The 16,138-nt window shown below is 43.6% G+C and overlaps 2 protein-coding genes across 2 annotated transcripts in view; one reads left to right on the top strand and one right to left on the bottom strand.

The window, feature by feature from the left end:
- Positions 1-16,138, top strand: part of socs1a (suppressor of cytokine signaling 1a) — a 48,569-nt gene that overhangs the window by 23,922 nt on the left and 8,509 nt on the right. The gene's annotated exons all lie outside the window — the stretch shown is intronic.
- clec16a (C-type lectin domain containing 16A) overlaps positions 8,109-16,138 on the bottom strand; it is a 210,582-nt gene continuing 202,552 nt past the window's right edge. Inside the window, exon 25 of the transcript XR_011347334.1 lies at positions 8,109-8,308. The gene's annotated coding sequence lies outside the window, so the exon portion shown is untranslated. The remainder of the gene's footprint in view (positions 8,309-16,138) is intronic.

Genomic DNA, 16,138 nt, shown 5'->3' with positions numbered 1-16,138 from the left:
TTATCAATCCTCTCAGGAAATGTATGCAATTGTAAAATAAAATCTCTAATCTGTAGGTAATAAAACAAATGAGTAAGGCCAGCTTGCAAGCTTTGCCACATACCCATCAATTCATCAACTGAGATGAATTTGAATTCAGAGCCCTAAAGTTATGTCCAATCATAATAGATATTTAAGTTTCCACATTTGAACTCATTTTTTTCACCAGGTACAATTGAAACCAGCCACTAAGCTAACATTAAAATGATGTCAACTAGATATTCAATGAGAAAACAATTAAATTCAGTGCTGCAGTTAATAAATGGCAATGTACATAGGACTGGTTCTCGAACAATGAGCATCGCTTGAAACTTGGTTAGAAAATGGAAAACTCATCAATTGAGGCAAGGACCAGCCATCACTTGAGACTAGAATGCATTTTCCTATCATGATCTGTTATATTTTTAGGACATGACTTTGTCCCTGCTCTCAGATCTCAGTTGTGTCTCCACTGCTTCTTTTGCAGTGATTGCCATTCCAATAGAACTGGAGTAGAAACAATCATCTTCAATTTAAGAAAGAAGAGGGGACTTGTACACTATTTTGAAAGGAAACCACAGATACTCTGTTTGGAAATAATATTTTAAAAAATGAACAATTGTCCAGCACAGGGTGAATCAGTAACACATTATATCTGTCTTATTAGGTCACAAAAGAAGGAATGATATCAGATTTCTCAGTGTTCCTTATTAATCAAAGTGAAGCATACCCTTTATATGGCATACCAAGAATTTAACTGAGTATAATCAGCTTTAAGTGCCAAAATTACCCCACTTTAAACTCTCTATTATTTAGCTATAGATTAATTGCTTTGGAGTAATATTTTTTGTAGATAAAATCATAGAGTTTTTATTACTCAGAACTAAGCTCACCACATCCATGGCAATCTTTTCTTTTCATCTATTTTTATTTTATTTTAATGATACGGCATGGTAGAAGACCCTTCCGGTCCATAAAAGCCCATGTATCCTAATCCCATTTACTCACATTAGGTCCTTATTCTTCTTTGCCTGCCTATCTAGGTGATAGTCTAAATATCTCTTCAACATAGTGATTTAATTTGACTCTAGCAACTCCTTTGGTAGTGAGTTCCAGATCTCTAAACAAAATATTTCTTCTTCAATTTCCTTTAAAACTCATTTCCATAAACTTAAACCAAATCCCTCTTGTTTTGGACACCCTTACAATGGGAAAACTATTCTATCTACCCTATCTTTTTCCAGAATTCTGTAGGCTCTTTTAAATTCTTCTTGGCAACTGTAATCTGGCCATCCTGTTTCTGTGGCTAACTAGTGGTTTGCATCTTGCAGTGTAGCCTCTATATTTCTGTTCATTAAGTCTTCTGCTGAGTGTAGTCATTGACACATCCACATCTGCCTCCTGAAGACTGTTCCTGATCTGTTGGACAGGTGTTTGGGGATTTTTCTTCACTATGATGACAATTCTTCTGTCAGCATTAGTGGAGGTCTTCCTTGGCCTACCAGTCCCTTTGCGATTACTGAGCTCACCAATAATGCTCCTTCTTCTTAATGATGATTTTGGTATTCCTAAGGTTTGGGTGATGTCTCTTTCTGCTTTAGTCTTGTTTTTCAGTCTTATAATAGCTATTTGACTTTCCCTGGCACAACGTTGGTCCTCATGTTGAAAAATGGCAACTACAGAGTCTAAAGTACAAAGCCTTGTACTTGCACCAATGAAGCAATTAAACATACCTGAGTAATCACAAACACCTGTGAAGCTAAATGTCCTAAACACGATGGAGCCCTGAAATGAAGAAACTATGTATAAAAATGCTGTAATTTCTACATGGTCAAACCTAAATGTGTAACAAATAACCATGAAAAAAAATCTGGAATGTGCACTTTAATTACATGTGAATGTTTGATTACAAATGTAAAACTGGAGCACAGGAAAAACAAATATCTTTGCCCCAAACATTAGAGAGGGCCCTCTAGCTGGTATGAGTTCAGCATTCTCATCTGAGTCAACAAGGCTATTTATTCAAGCCCAGTATTGGAGCAAAAAACAGAAGTGAATTCTTCTTACAGAGCAGAAGGAGGTCATATTTTTCTGAAGGAGATGTCCTTTGGATGATGTATCATTTCGAGTCCCACCTGCTACTCAGGGAAGAGTAACAAAATGGAAGAAGGAGCAAGGAACTCTTCTGCCAATTGTTTGGACAATATCTATTCATTACATTAGAATACAAGAACATAATTTGACACATGAATATTTCAGGGAATAGAGGGATATGGAATCATGTCCAGACCCAAGAGATTTAATTTAATCTGGCACCAGGTTCAGTGCAGACTCTGTGGGCTGATGGGACAGTACACCATTACAAATCTTCCTGTTCTGTCTGTGATCACATTCTGCACAATCACTGGAACAATCTTCCCTGTCAGAATTGCCACCACCACCCCCCCTCCCACTTGCATTTGAGCTGAACAAGGAGGCTATTACCTTGCCCACCCATCCCCTTTTTAATTTTTGGTGTTTCCAATCCATTAAATGTGTTTCTTGGAGAAAGGCTAGATCCATTTCCTTTCTCTTTATGTGCCCAAGACTCTCTTTCTCTTCACTGTCCCATTCAAGCCACTACGTACTTTATTCTCTTAGCCATTGCCCCAGAGATTCCCAGGCTTGCGTTTCCCCCACACCTTCACCACCCCACGTCCATCGCTCGTCCAACTTTTTTTACATTCAGCCGTCTGCTCCAGCCCACCAGGCCCTTGACAAACACTGGGAAGATTTAAAAAAAAAACAAAAATGAGGACCATGGACCCAAAAAGGACAGAGAAGAAAAAAAATGTCAACAAAAGGAAAAAACAGAAGTAGCACAAGATACAACAAACCCCAACCCCTTACAACATCCACCATTAAAATTACTTACCACCCCCATACATTCCACCTCACCATCCCTTTTCAGATCTTTCCTTCTGATCCCCCACATCATCACCACCCCCTTCTATATTAAAGGTTGTGCCATCCACCTCCCTCTCCTATTCACCCACCTTCCCCAAATCTCCGGGACCAATTTCCTCATTACATTTCTTCCCCTTTCCACTCCTACACCCTTTTATTTCAATTCTTTACTGTCATTATTTCATGAGCATTGTCCCCGTTGACGTTTGTTACATATTGCAGATTTTTTGAAAAACTTCTGATCTTCTTTTGGGTCTGAGAAAAATTTCCTCTCTCCTCTCCACATGACTATTTTCAAGTTTGCTGGGTATCTGATTACACAATCATACCCCTTTTTCTTTGCTGCCCTTTTCAGTGGTTCTAATTCCTTCCTTTGATGCAGGAGGGTCCCACTGATAACAGGATAAAAAACACACTTTATTGCCCTCCAGATCTAAAGGCCCTCCCCTTGCTTTTGCCCCAGCGACTGCTGCTCTTCAAATTCTTTCCTCGGTGCAGTAGCTCCACCAACACTGAGCGTGGCCTTTGTTCGGGGCCCTGGCATGCAAACAAGGACCAATGGGCCCTTTCGATCTCCACCGATTCCCCCAAGCTTTCTTTCCCCAAATTCTCTGGAAGCCAGCATTGAAAGAAGGCTATGGAGTTTCTCCCCATTCCTTCATTTAATCCCACTATTTTAAGCATGTTGTGCTGGCTATAATTTTCAAGAATATCAATTTTTTTGTATTGAACGTGCCAGTTCTGTCCCCCACGCTGAGCTTCATTTTCCAATTGCCCTATCTTGTCTTCATTGTTTCCAGTTCTTTCTTCCAATTCTGTTACCCTCCCTTGCAAAGTATTTAATACTGAATTGCATTTGTCCAACTTAACATTTAACTGGCTCGTTCTCCTGTTCAAGTCCAATGAAAGTCTCTTTTCCAACTTATCCATCATCTCTAAAATTGTCCGCAGTGAGGACTACAAGCCCCCTTTCCTTCCCCACTCTGCCACCTTGCAGCCTGGCATCATCTTCCACATCATTCCCAACTTCCTCAGGTGAATCTGCTGTGCTCTGTGTCATGGGGTCACTGCTTCCCATATTTTCCCTCTTTCCCCTTCTGCCGCCTGTCAGAACTCATCACGAGAGCTTGCTCCTGCGCCTCCCCTTGTCATCCCCTTACCCATCATCTGGCTTTGAGCCCACACTCCCGCCATTCTCCTCGAGGTGGCTGACTTGGTTTCAGCTCCTCTGCTGGCCCGAGGCCTCCCAGCAACTGGTCTCTGACTGCGTCACCTGTTTTCTGGTGGTTGCTGACTTCTATCACTGTCACCCTACTGGGTGACCACTGGGGGGGGGGGGGGGGGGGGCGTGTCGGGCCACTGCAGCTCCCCCCAGGGTTCTGAGCCCAATGCCCGCGCCATCTTGCTGTTGGTCGAGGCAGGCTGGGTTTTTTTTTTTACCTTCGCAGTTCAACACTGCTCTGCACTCTATTTTCCTCCCATTTGCTTCTGGAAGGGATTTATTCTTTTGTTTTATACTTTTAATCTACTCTGAATTCAATTTTTAGGTGTTTTTCCCTTGTCCTTGTCCAGGAGCTCTCAGGGACACGTCGTACGCCTCCCTTCACGTCACTTGACCTCTCATAGCATTGCATTGTTGTTAAGACATTGATCATGGTTAGGAAATTAGAGTGCTTACTTGAGAGTTTTATTCAGTAACAACTTCTGGAAATGCACCAGGGTGAAGTTTGGACTGAATCAGACTCAGTGATGCCAATAAATGTGTTGAGTCCAAGATACTAGGAAAAGGTTGCATCACTGAAATATCATATGTGTATTGCCTTGATCCACATTTCAGTGGGATGGACGATGCAGGAAATAGGCAGAGATGCAAAAGAATCTGGTGTATGATAGCATTACACGAAACAGGGAAATGTTAGGAGAATTTTGATCAAGGCTTCAGAATCCCGGGGAGTAGCGGACTAGCACAGGGCACCAATATAGTGGAGAACACCCCCACCCCACCCCATTGAGAAGGAGAAGCAGAAGAGATGACCCAAAGGATGGTTGCTACGTGTCAGAACAGTGAAGGGCTCTGTGGCTGAAAGGCATATACAGACAGTGAGTTGTTGGCAACTTGTGGGTGAGGAACCCAAGCAGGACTGCTGGAGGTCAAAGGGCTCACAACAGGGTGGGGGCTGCTAGCGACTGGCTCATGAGAACCGGGTATTGGAACTGGGATTCAAGAGGTTTGGATCTGGTCTCAGGTCACTGATGGTTTGAACAGAACTGGATTCTTTTTCAGTTGCAGAGGCATGCAGACACTCAGGGACTCTGGGGGACTCTCTTTCTCTGACTGTAAGGGGCACCAGGCAAATGCTAATGGCAAATCTTTGTCTGCCATAAGGCAATTTTGTGTAATATTACATTTTGTTTTTTTATTACATGACAATAAATAGTATCAAATCTGAATAGGGATGTTGTTCCTACAAAGTGGTGTCACTGAAGTCAGATTTGGATTTTCTACTCTGTGGCTTAGAGATTGTAGCATGTAGATTAAACAATGCCATTCATCAAGCTAACATCAGTTGGGGCAAGGCTTGTAGGTAGTGAATTGAATTGAAGATTATCATTTTCAGATGTAACAAGAAGTAGTAAAAACCTTTGTTTTTGTGTGCTGTCAGAAGTTTACAGTTTACATGTAATTATAAAAATATATGCCATGATTGGTTGTTACTGACTGGACACCACCACCCCCCCCCCCTCCATCCCGACACTGATCCTCCCCATAGCTCCTTGCATGACACCCTTTTTATTCTTTGCCCTGATCAGTCAAGGAGGTGGATGGTTGTTTGATAGTGTTTCAGTCTTTAGCTATTAAAAGCCTGATTGTTTCACTCCTCAACCTTTTGTGAATTATTGCTGGTACATCAGACATACAGTATGATAATGGGCCATTTCAGAAGAAATAAGTAAATTAAACAGGTTTCACATTATTATCTCTGTCACTTCTTCCATGTAACCCTTACTCCTTTCCATGGAACCCAGTTTGGGAAACCCTGCTATATGGCAAATCCAACCTAACAATGAATGAGGGCCAGAAATACAAACTATCAGATGAGATTTTAAACTGAAATCCTCATCTGATCTAGTCTTTTCAAAGAAAGACGGGGGAGTTTCTCCGAGTGACATTTATCTATCAAGCAAAACCATTTAAAACAAATTATTTGCTTATTTATTTCACTGCTTCACAGACTTAGTGATGCATTTTGTTTTGTGGCGAGAGTCCATTTCAGGAATGCTTAAAAAGCTGAGAAACATGTTCCAAGGTGATGATAGAAAACTAAATAAATTAATTCCTTTCTTCGTGGCTCAATCTATCCCTTAGAGCATGAGATTCATCATACATCAGGATTCAACAAGAGCGAAGGGGAAACTTAGATGGAATTACAGTGCAGAACATAGAAACATAGAAGATAGGAGCAGGAGTAGGTCATTCGACCCTTCGAGCCTGCTCCGCCATTCAACGAGATCATGGCTGATCATGGACATGAACATTCTGGTGGAACGATTTCATTTATAAACTTTAAACAGGTAGAGATAATGTTAGATTATTGCCGACATATCTGTGGTCTTGAAGCTATATTTCTGTACAAACAATACAACTCCAAATATTTATACTGCTAACATTTCACAATCTGAATAAATACAAATTGCATTTTAATATCCAAGAATGCACTCTCAGAGTCCACAAGTATTCATAACCTAAGCAGGCTTACTGTTGGATTGCAATTTATAAATATTGCAAATACTTGAAGAGTATGAGTACTTTATAGTAAGTTGAGAATGGTTTTTTGAAAGAATTCTTTATTGAGAGTATGGTGAAAATTAAACCTGATCACAATAATTAATTTTTTAAAAAACTGTTATGATGGGCTTATTAAATGAGTTACTGGTGTGGGCTTCATGGTCAAGAACTCCATTGCCTCCAAACTCGAAAACCTCCCGACAGGCCACTTGGACCGGATCACGTCCATGCAACTCCTCCTTCAAAACAAGCGTCGCATCACCCTCATCAGTGTCTATGCGCCAACCCTCCAGGCGGAACCAGCAGAAAAGGACAAGTTCTACACTGATCTGCGCAACCTCATTCAATGCACCCCTACAGCGACAAGGTTGTCATCCTTGGCGACTTCAACGCTCGCGTCGGCAAAGACTCAGAAACCTGGCCAGGAATCCTGGGCAAGCATGGTGTCGGCAAGTGCAATGACAAGGGGCGCCTCCTGTTGGAGCTCTGCGCAGAACAGCGGCTTGTCATTACAAACACCCTTTTTCAGCAGAAGGACAGCCTGAAGACTACCTGGATGCATCCCCGATCCAAACACTGGAACGTCCTGGACTACGTCCTGGTGCAAGAAAGTGACAAATGAGATGTGCTCCACACCAGGGTCATGCCCAGCGCGGAATGCCACACTGACCACCGGATGGTTCGCTGCAACCTCAACCTTCACTTCAAGGCAAAGTCCAGGAACAGTAAAGCCCCCAGAAAGAGGTTCAATGTTGGAAACTTGCAGTCAGACGAAGTGAGAGGATACTTCCAGGCAAACCTCAAAGCAAAGCTCGATGATGCAATCCGCCTCATGGACTCATCCCCTGAAACCCTCTGGGATCAGCTGAAGACTGCCATACTGCAATCCACTGAAGAGGTACTGGGCTTCTCCACCAGGAAAAACAAGGACTGATTCGACGAAAACAACCAGGAAATCCAGGAGCTGCTGGCAAAGAAGCGAGCTGCCCACCAGGCTCACCTTGCAAAGCCGTCCTGGCCAGAGAAGAAACGAGCCTTCCATCGCACATGCAGCCATCTTCAGCGCAAACTCCGGGAGATCCAAAATGAGTGGTGGACTAACCTCGCCAAACGAACCCAGCACAGCGTGGACATTGGCAACTTCATGGGTTTTTACGAGGCTCTAAAGGCTGTGTACGGCCCCTACTCCAAGTCCAAAGCCCGCTGCGCAGCTCAGATGGCAAAGTCCTCCTCAGTGACAAGATCTCCATCCTCAACCGATGGTCAGAACACTTCCAATCTCTTTTCAGTGCCAACCACTCAGTCCAAAAATCCGCCCTGCTCCAGCTCTCTCAACAGCCTTTAAGTCTAGAGCTGGATGAGGTCCTCACCCGGGAAGAGACATATAAGGCAATTGAACAACTGAAAAGTGGCAAAGCAGCAGGTATGGATGGAATCCCCCCGGAGGTCTGGAAGGCTGGTGGCAAAACTCTGCATGCCAAACTGCGTGAGTTTTTCAAGCTCTGCTGGGACCAAGGAAAGCTGCCTCAGGACCTTCGTGATGCCATCTTCATCACCCTGTACAAAAACAAAGGCGAGAAATCAGACTGCTCAAACTACAGGGGAACCACACTGCTCTCCATTGCAAGCAAAATCTTCACTAGGATTCTCATAAATAGAATAATACCTAGTGTCACCGAAAATGTTCTCCCAGAATCACAGTGCGGCTTTCGCGCAAACAGAGGAACTACTGACATGATCTTTGCCCTCAGACAGCTCCAAGAAAAAGTGCAGAGAACAAAACAAAGGACTCTACATCACCTTTGTTGACCTCACCAAAGCCTTCGACACCGTGAGTAGGAAAGGGCTTTGGCAAATACTAGAGCACCTCGGATGCCCCCCAAAGTTCCTCAACATGGTTATCCAACTGCACGAAAACCAACAAGGTCGGGTCAGATACAGCAATGAGCTCTCTGAACCCTTCTCCATTAACAATGGCGTGAAGCAAGGCTGCTTTTTCGCACCAACCCTCTTTTCAATCTTCTTCAGCATGATGCTGAAACAAGCCATGAAAGACCTCAACAATGAAGACGCTGTTTACATCCGGTACCGCATGGACGGCAGTCTCTTCAATCTGAGGCGCCTGCAAGCTCACACCAAGACACAAGAGCAACTTGTCCGTGAACTACTCTTTGCAGACGATGCTGCTTTAGTTGCCCATTCAGAGCCAGCTCTTCAGCGCTTGACGTCCTGTTTTGCGGAAACTGCCAAAATGTTTGGCCTGGAAGTCAGCCTGAAGAAAACTGAGGTCCTCCATCAGCCAGCTCCCCACCATGACTACCAGCCCCCCCACATCTCCATCGGGCACACAAAACTCAAAACGGTCAACCAGTTTACCCATCTCGGCTGCACCATTTCATCGGATGCAAGGATCGACAACGAGATAGACAACAGACTCGCCAAGGCAAATAGTGCCTTTGGAAGACTACACAGAGTCTGGAAAAACAACCAACTGAAAAACCTCACAAAGATTAGCGTATACAGAGCTGTTGTCATACCCACACTCCCGTTCGGCTCCGAATCATGGGTCCTCTACCGGCATCACCCAATGGCTCCTAGAATGCTTCCACCAGCGTTGTCTCAGCTCCATCCTCAACATTCATTGGAGCGGCTTCATCTCCAACATCAAAGTACTCGAGATGGCAGAGGCTGACAGCATCGAATCCATGTTGCTGAAGATCAAACTGCGCTGGGTTGGTCACGTCTCCAAAATGGTGGACCATCGCCTTCCCAAGATCGTGTTATATGGCGAGCTCTCCACTGGCCACCGAGACAGAGGTGCACCAAAGAGGTACAAGGACTGCCTAAAGAAATCTCTTGGTGCCTGCCCCATTGACCACCGCCAGTGGGCTGATATCGCATCAAACCGTGCATCTTGGCGCCTCACAGTTCGGCGGGCAGCAACCTCCTTTCAAGAAGACCGCAGAGCCCACCTCATTGACAAAAGACAAAGGAGGAAAAACCCAACACCCAACCCCAACCCACCAATTTTCCCTTGCAACCGCATCTGCCTGTCCCGCATCGGACTTGTCAGCCACAAACGAGCCTGCAGCTGACGTGGACATTACCCCTCCATAAATCTTTGTCCGCGAAGCCAAGCCAAAGAAAGAAAATGAGTTACTGAAAAAGATCTGAATTGAGACCTTTAATCAGAGCTGCCATTCATTCTTGGGCTTCCCCTTGCCGCTGACCAGGATGAATCATCTCGAGGAAGTGCCATAGCAATGGTAGAGGTGGGGGAAATCATTGATGATGACCTACTTAATGCACAATGTACTGACAGCAGGAGCATTTTGGGGACCCACAAAGATTCCCACACATCACACCGTTAATCCATCAGGCATTTGGCAACGTAGGAGAAGAGGATGATGGGACAGAAGTAACAAAGCAGGAGAAATGTGTCAATGTAAAGAACAGCTTGCTTTAATTAAACGAAGACTGTTATGTTTTATCCATATTCATTTCTATATTCCAGTTAAGACAAAGACCAGATCTCACCCATCGTGCCTCACAGAGAATCCATAACAATGAGAAATAGAAATGGGTGCCACAGTTAGCGTAGCACTGTTGCAACGGCTGCACCCAGGGTTCAAATCCAGCACTCTCTGTAAGGAGTTTGTACGTTCTCCCCATGACTGGGTTTCCACCACCCTTCAAAACATACTGGTGAGTCAATTGGCTGTAATTAAGACAGCACAGGTTTCTGGGCTATATGGCTAAAATTTTTAAAAAGTGTCATTTGATTTGCCAGAATGCTACAAGCTCAATGATAGTGTTTCTGTACATATGATCTTGGCACAGATTAAGCCTGCCAGCTTCAAGGTACACACACCCACCCACCCACCCACCCACACCATTGCCCTACACGATAAGTTCAAACTTTTGTGGATCCGAAAGGCCTACTTCCTGCAAAATCTGGACCAATGATCAATGGTGAGGCCCTGTGCTCTGACAAGACTTTGGCTTGATGTAATGCCTTTGTATGGTGAAAAGAGCAAAGAAGGGCAAAATAAGACCTTCCCATCAAATGCTGATAAAAACTAGCATAGCAGGCTGTCAAAAGTGTTCAAGTATTCACATTTTCTTTTTAAATTTAGAGATTTAGAGATACAGCACCGTAACAGGCCCTTCTGGCCCATGGAATTGCAGTTCTGAATTACACCCATGTGACCAATTAACCTACTAAATCTGTATGTCTTTGGAATATGGGAGGAAGCCAGAGCACCCTGAGGAATTCTGCCATGTCTGCAAGGAGTTTCATGTTCACAGGGAGAACACATAAACTCCTTGTAGACAGCGATCGGTTCAAAGCCAGGTCTTAAGTACAAAACAACCAACATTCAGAACAATTTTCAAAGTTTTCAAAATTATTAAAATCTTTTTAAAATAAAGAAAAACTAAAATGCCGAAGCATTAATTAAAAAAATACACAAAGAAATTAACTAGACTGAATTAACGTTAAAAAAAAATGTTAATTATTCTGGTTCCTCTCGAATTAAATGAATAGAGGTCCACAAGTAATTAGGGCAGTTAAAGTACAATGAACTTGTACAAGATCAGGCTCCATTTGTCTTACAAGTGCAGTTATAAACCAACAAAGCCAATTGGTGGGCCGAGTCACTGTGCTTCTATTGCACATTTGCATCCACGTTGAGCCCCAAGTGACTCACAAACTTTATTTATTTAATTTAATGCAATAATAAGACACAGAAACGGGATGGTCTATGCAGCCAAGATTGAAGGCAACTTTACCTTCTCTCCAGAACATCTTATTGATTTAACCCATTTGGACTGATGGCATTGGCCACGTTCCCATGGCATGTCTTTCTTTGAAGAAGACTGCAGAGTCCACCTCACTGACAAAAGACAAAGGAGGAAAAACCCAACCCCAACCAATCAATTTTCCGCTGCAACCGTGTCTGCCTGTCCCGCATCGGACTTGTCAGCCACAAACGAGCCTGCAGCTGACGTGGACATTACCCCTCCATTAAATCCTTGCTCTTGTGCTCCAACACCATTACTATAAAGGCTGACATATTTGCCTTCCTAATTATTTGAAATAAGAAATTTTAAAACCTATTCACGGTCGGTGTAGCGGTTAGTGCAATGTCTTTACAACGCCAGCGATCGGAACTGGGGTTCGAATCCCGCACTGTCTGTAAGGAGTTTCTACGTTTCCCCCATGTCTGTGTGAGTTTTCTCCGGGGGCTCCAGTTTATTCTCACCCTTCAAAAATGCACTGGGGTATAGGTTAATGGGGTGTAAATTTGGCGGAACCGACTCACAGAGCCAAATATACTTATTACAGTTCTTGTATGTCTAATTTTTTTTAAAATCATGCGATATGAGGAAAATGCCAAATCCGCCATTTAATTTTTTTAAAAATTATTTATAACATGGCAGAGGTCGATTCCAGCCATTTAAACCCGTGCCACCCAATTGCACCCAAATTAACCTACCACCCCGTACATTTTGGAGGGTGAGAGGAAACTGGAGTACTCAGAGGAAATGTAGGAGAGAATGTACAAACTCATTACAGACAGTGCTGGATTTGAACCTGGGTTGCATGGCACTAACCGCTATGCCAACCCTTTTGCACTGTATGATTTTCTGTACGATTTCACAATTATCCACATTTGTGTGGCTGGAGACATAAATAAAGCCGACAGATTTTCTTCACTGTTAAACAGCAGGGTCTACTATTCAATTTGTAATAAAGAAATTTAAATCCCCAACTGCAAGAGTAAAATTTGAACTCATGACCAGGTTTATGGTCAGGCTTCTAGAATATGCATAGTGTAACTTAACCACTACCCGATCAATCCCCATAGGTTTGCTTCCTGCCGTTGATGAACACCACAGCAAGACCCCTCCATATATTAACATTCATTCCAATACTTCACATTGCTGCCAAGGTGAACAAGTAATATAACATGAACTTTTTTTCTGTGCAAAAACAGAATGGGGGAGAATCTCAGCAAGTCAAACAAAGAACAAAGATAGATACATAACCAACGTTTCAGGCTTGTGCCCTTCTTTAAGGTATGGAAACATGTCAGGAGGGGCCTGAACAAAATGGCCGGTGGAGGAGCACAGTTCCAAAGGCAGGAGGGAATAAGTGGATAAGGGAGGGAGGGCACACCAGCAAGCAGGGGGAGGAAGGATGGCTCTGTGAATATAGAGAGAAGGGGGTGGAGGGCTGGAGGAAAGAGGGAAAAGGAAGGGAAAAGGAAAAGGGAGGGAGATTGGAGAGTAGGCCAACAGCAAATTAATGTTAATGCCATCTTGCTGGAGAGTACCCAGACGGAAAATCGTGTGTTGTTCCTCCAATTCACAGCTGGTCTTGGTGAAATAGCACATGAGACCATGAACAGACATGGGAGCATGGGCGCAGAATTGAAGTGGTCGGCAACTGGGAGATCCCTGTCACTGATGTGGACGGTGAAGTGATCCCACAGTCTACACCCAGTCTTTCCAATGAACAGAAGGCCATCAAGGGAGCACCGGATGCAGTAGATAACTCCTGCAAATACACATGGTAGTACTTTGCAAGATATGGATCCATTGGGTCTTCCATTTGAAATGTTAACTCTTTTTCACTTTCTATAGCTGCTGTCTGGCCTGCTGAGTGTTTACATGTTTTCCGATTTCACCTCAGATACCTAGCATCTGCAGATTTTTGATTTTCAAGTGGTACCTTTTTTTGACATTAGGATTCAATGATGTTAAAAAGATTTGCACTTCTAGAGCACCTTTCACAATATCTCAGGGCTTTATATCCAATAAAATATGTTCATCATGTAGCTACTGTAATTATTGAGGATGAGCAGCAATTAATTTTTAGAACCTACAAACAATAATATGATGAAAATAAATACACAGCAGATCCTGCAGCATCCAGAGGAAGCAAAGAATAACCAATATTTCAGGCCCGAGTTGGTGTATTTCTACAATCGCAGTGCCTTCCGACTTGCTTGTTTCGTGACAATATAATGAACAGTTGTCGCTTTTTTCATCTCGTCAAAATATGAGCATTGGTTATTTAAATCCACCTGAAGGGCAAAAACAGGGTCTTGGTTTAACACCTCATTCAAATGAGGTCATTTGAAATAATGCAGATCTTCCTCAGTACCAATTAGCCTAAATTTGGTGCATATGTGTCTAGACGTCAACCGCTAAGCAGCTGACTCAGACATGAGCACCACCCACAGAATCTAACCAAGTGAGGAGAGCTCAGGTTCAACTTATGACTAAAATTCAGAGTTGGGCTATCACTCCACAGGATGTTGAATTTAAAGATAAACTCATTTACTCACACCCTGGAATAGATGGGAATCTCGCAGTGATGGAAATCCTGTCTGAGTCTTCAAGTGAGTCTGTCAGAACTGGGGGTGGGGGGTGTATACACTGTATGTAGCATATGTAACTGCCTACACAATAAATGGTGTGTAAAAGTGCATTAACACGACTGTAATTCACATAATTAGCAACACTGTTAATCCAGCCGGTGATCATGAACAGATGACATCATTGAAAAGCAAGTTCAGACAGATACAAGTCATTTGAGTTTCTTGCCTTCAGGCACAAAATAAATTCATGCAAGTTAGGCCACTCAATGAGAATAATTTTTGTATATACATTTTGCTGTCACAATCTAAAGCAGAAATCGGTATTAAAGAGGGGAAATGATAGAATTAAATTTGGTTTGGAGGAAAGTAAAAGGAAACCCAATTTTGGCCAGTTTATAAATGGCAAAGAGTGTAAGCTAGTCTCCACCTCCACACCATTCTGCAACAAGCCCAACTGGTATAAAGACTCAAGTAGCTGTATTTTAAAGTAAAGCAATTCCCTCATCCATCTGCCATCTTCCTGCCCCTCTCCCTACTCCACCTATCATTTAACAGTCCCATTCTCACCCTTTCCATTCACCGACCTAAACCATCTCAACTCTCCACTCCTACTTCTCAGACATTGCAGCACAAGTAAATACTCTTAAAAGCCCAGTTAGAAACCTGCCACCACAAAAGTAGTTAGGGTGGCATGGTTACCATACCAGTTAGTGCAACGCTGTTACAGCGCCAGCCATCAGGACTTGGGTTTGAATCCCACGACGTCTGTACGTTTGTACATTTACCCTGTGTCTGCATGGGTCTCTCCTGGGTGCTCTGGTTTCCTCCAACCCCCAATTGGAGGTCAATTGGGTGTAATCAGGCAGCACAGGTTTATGGCTGAAAGGGCCTGTTACTGTGGTGTATGTCTGAATTTCAATTTAATGTAGTATCTTAATAAAAATATAATGTAGAGCTACCAACCCCATTATCACATGATCGCTTGGCATCGCAAAAAAAAGTGAGGTCGCGCTAAATTGGAGTTACACATATACAGCGAGAACATCAGCACCAGCGTGGACCCAGGAGGTTTCAGCAACATGTTCAATCTGCCTCATCTCCATTTCGTACAAATCCCTGTCCTACCGACGCAACCTGGCCACACTCCAGCTGTGTTACCTGGGCATTGGCTTCCTGCAGGAGTTGAACCTTTGGGAGAGGTGCAGGAAGGTGGCAGATGGATGAGGAAACCTTCGACCAACGGCTGCCGGTGTGCACGTCTCCGGCTGACCTACGGGGCAGGTGGCTGCCAGAGTTCCGCAGCACCACGCTCCACCACTCGCTGGCCTGCCACAAGCCCCGGATGTGGGAGCGGATGCATTATATTCAAATTCAGGGTTTCACTGTATACTGTTTTAAATTTGATTCTTTCTCTTATTCTATTCATGTTGTAACACAGGTCATTCACCCCACTGAGTGAATCTATCCTGGCTCTCAGAGGAGGTCCATCAGACCTATTCCGTCATTCATTCTCTCTCATATGCCCAGCAAATTCCCCAGATTTCCTGGCACTTACAGTTAACCAACCAGCATGTCTTTGGGATTTGATTAGAAGGCAGAACACCAGAGAAAAACCCAAAGACGCGCAATCAGGGAGAAAGTGCAGTACTCAAGGGTCAAGATCAAACCCAAATCGCAGGAGGGTGAGTGACATCCCCCCTAAATGCCCCCAGCTCCATCTTCAACCCAATCCATTTGCCTGCTCCAGAATTGTGATCCTTCAATGCAGCCTGTGACAGCCCACTGATAATTGAGAAACTGCAACGGGGGTCAGTTTAGCGAGTGCAGCTTGCACTCAGTTGGTGCTGCCCCCTCACTCCCTCAATTCAGAACAATTTCTCGGCTGACTAATCGACCAACCTTTACATCTTCACTGTGATTACTTATTCCAGTCATGGTTCATCACAACTTCCATGAACCAAACAAGAAGAAAAATCATCTAAATATAACACTCACCTAC

This window comes from Narcine bancroftii, chromosome 12, assembly GCF_036971445.1.
Source record: "Narcine bancroftii isolate sNarBan1 chromosome 12, sNarBan1.hap1, whole genome shotgun sequence".
Taxonomy (NCBI): Eukaryota; Metazoa; Chordata; class Chondrichthyes; order Torpediniformes; family Narcinidae; genus Narcine; species Narcine bancroftii.
This window is presented reverse-complemented; position numbering and strand designations above follow the sequence as displayed.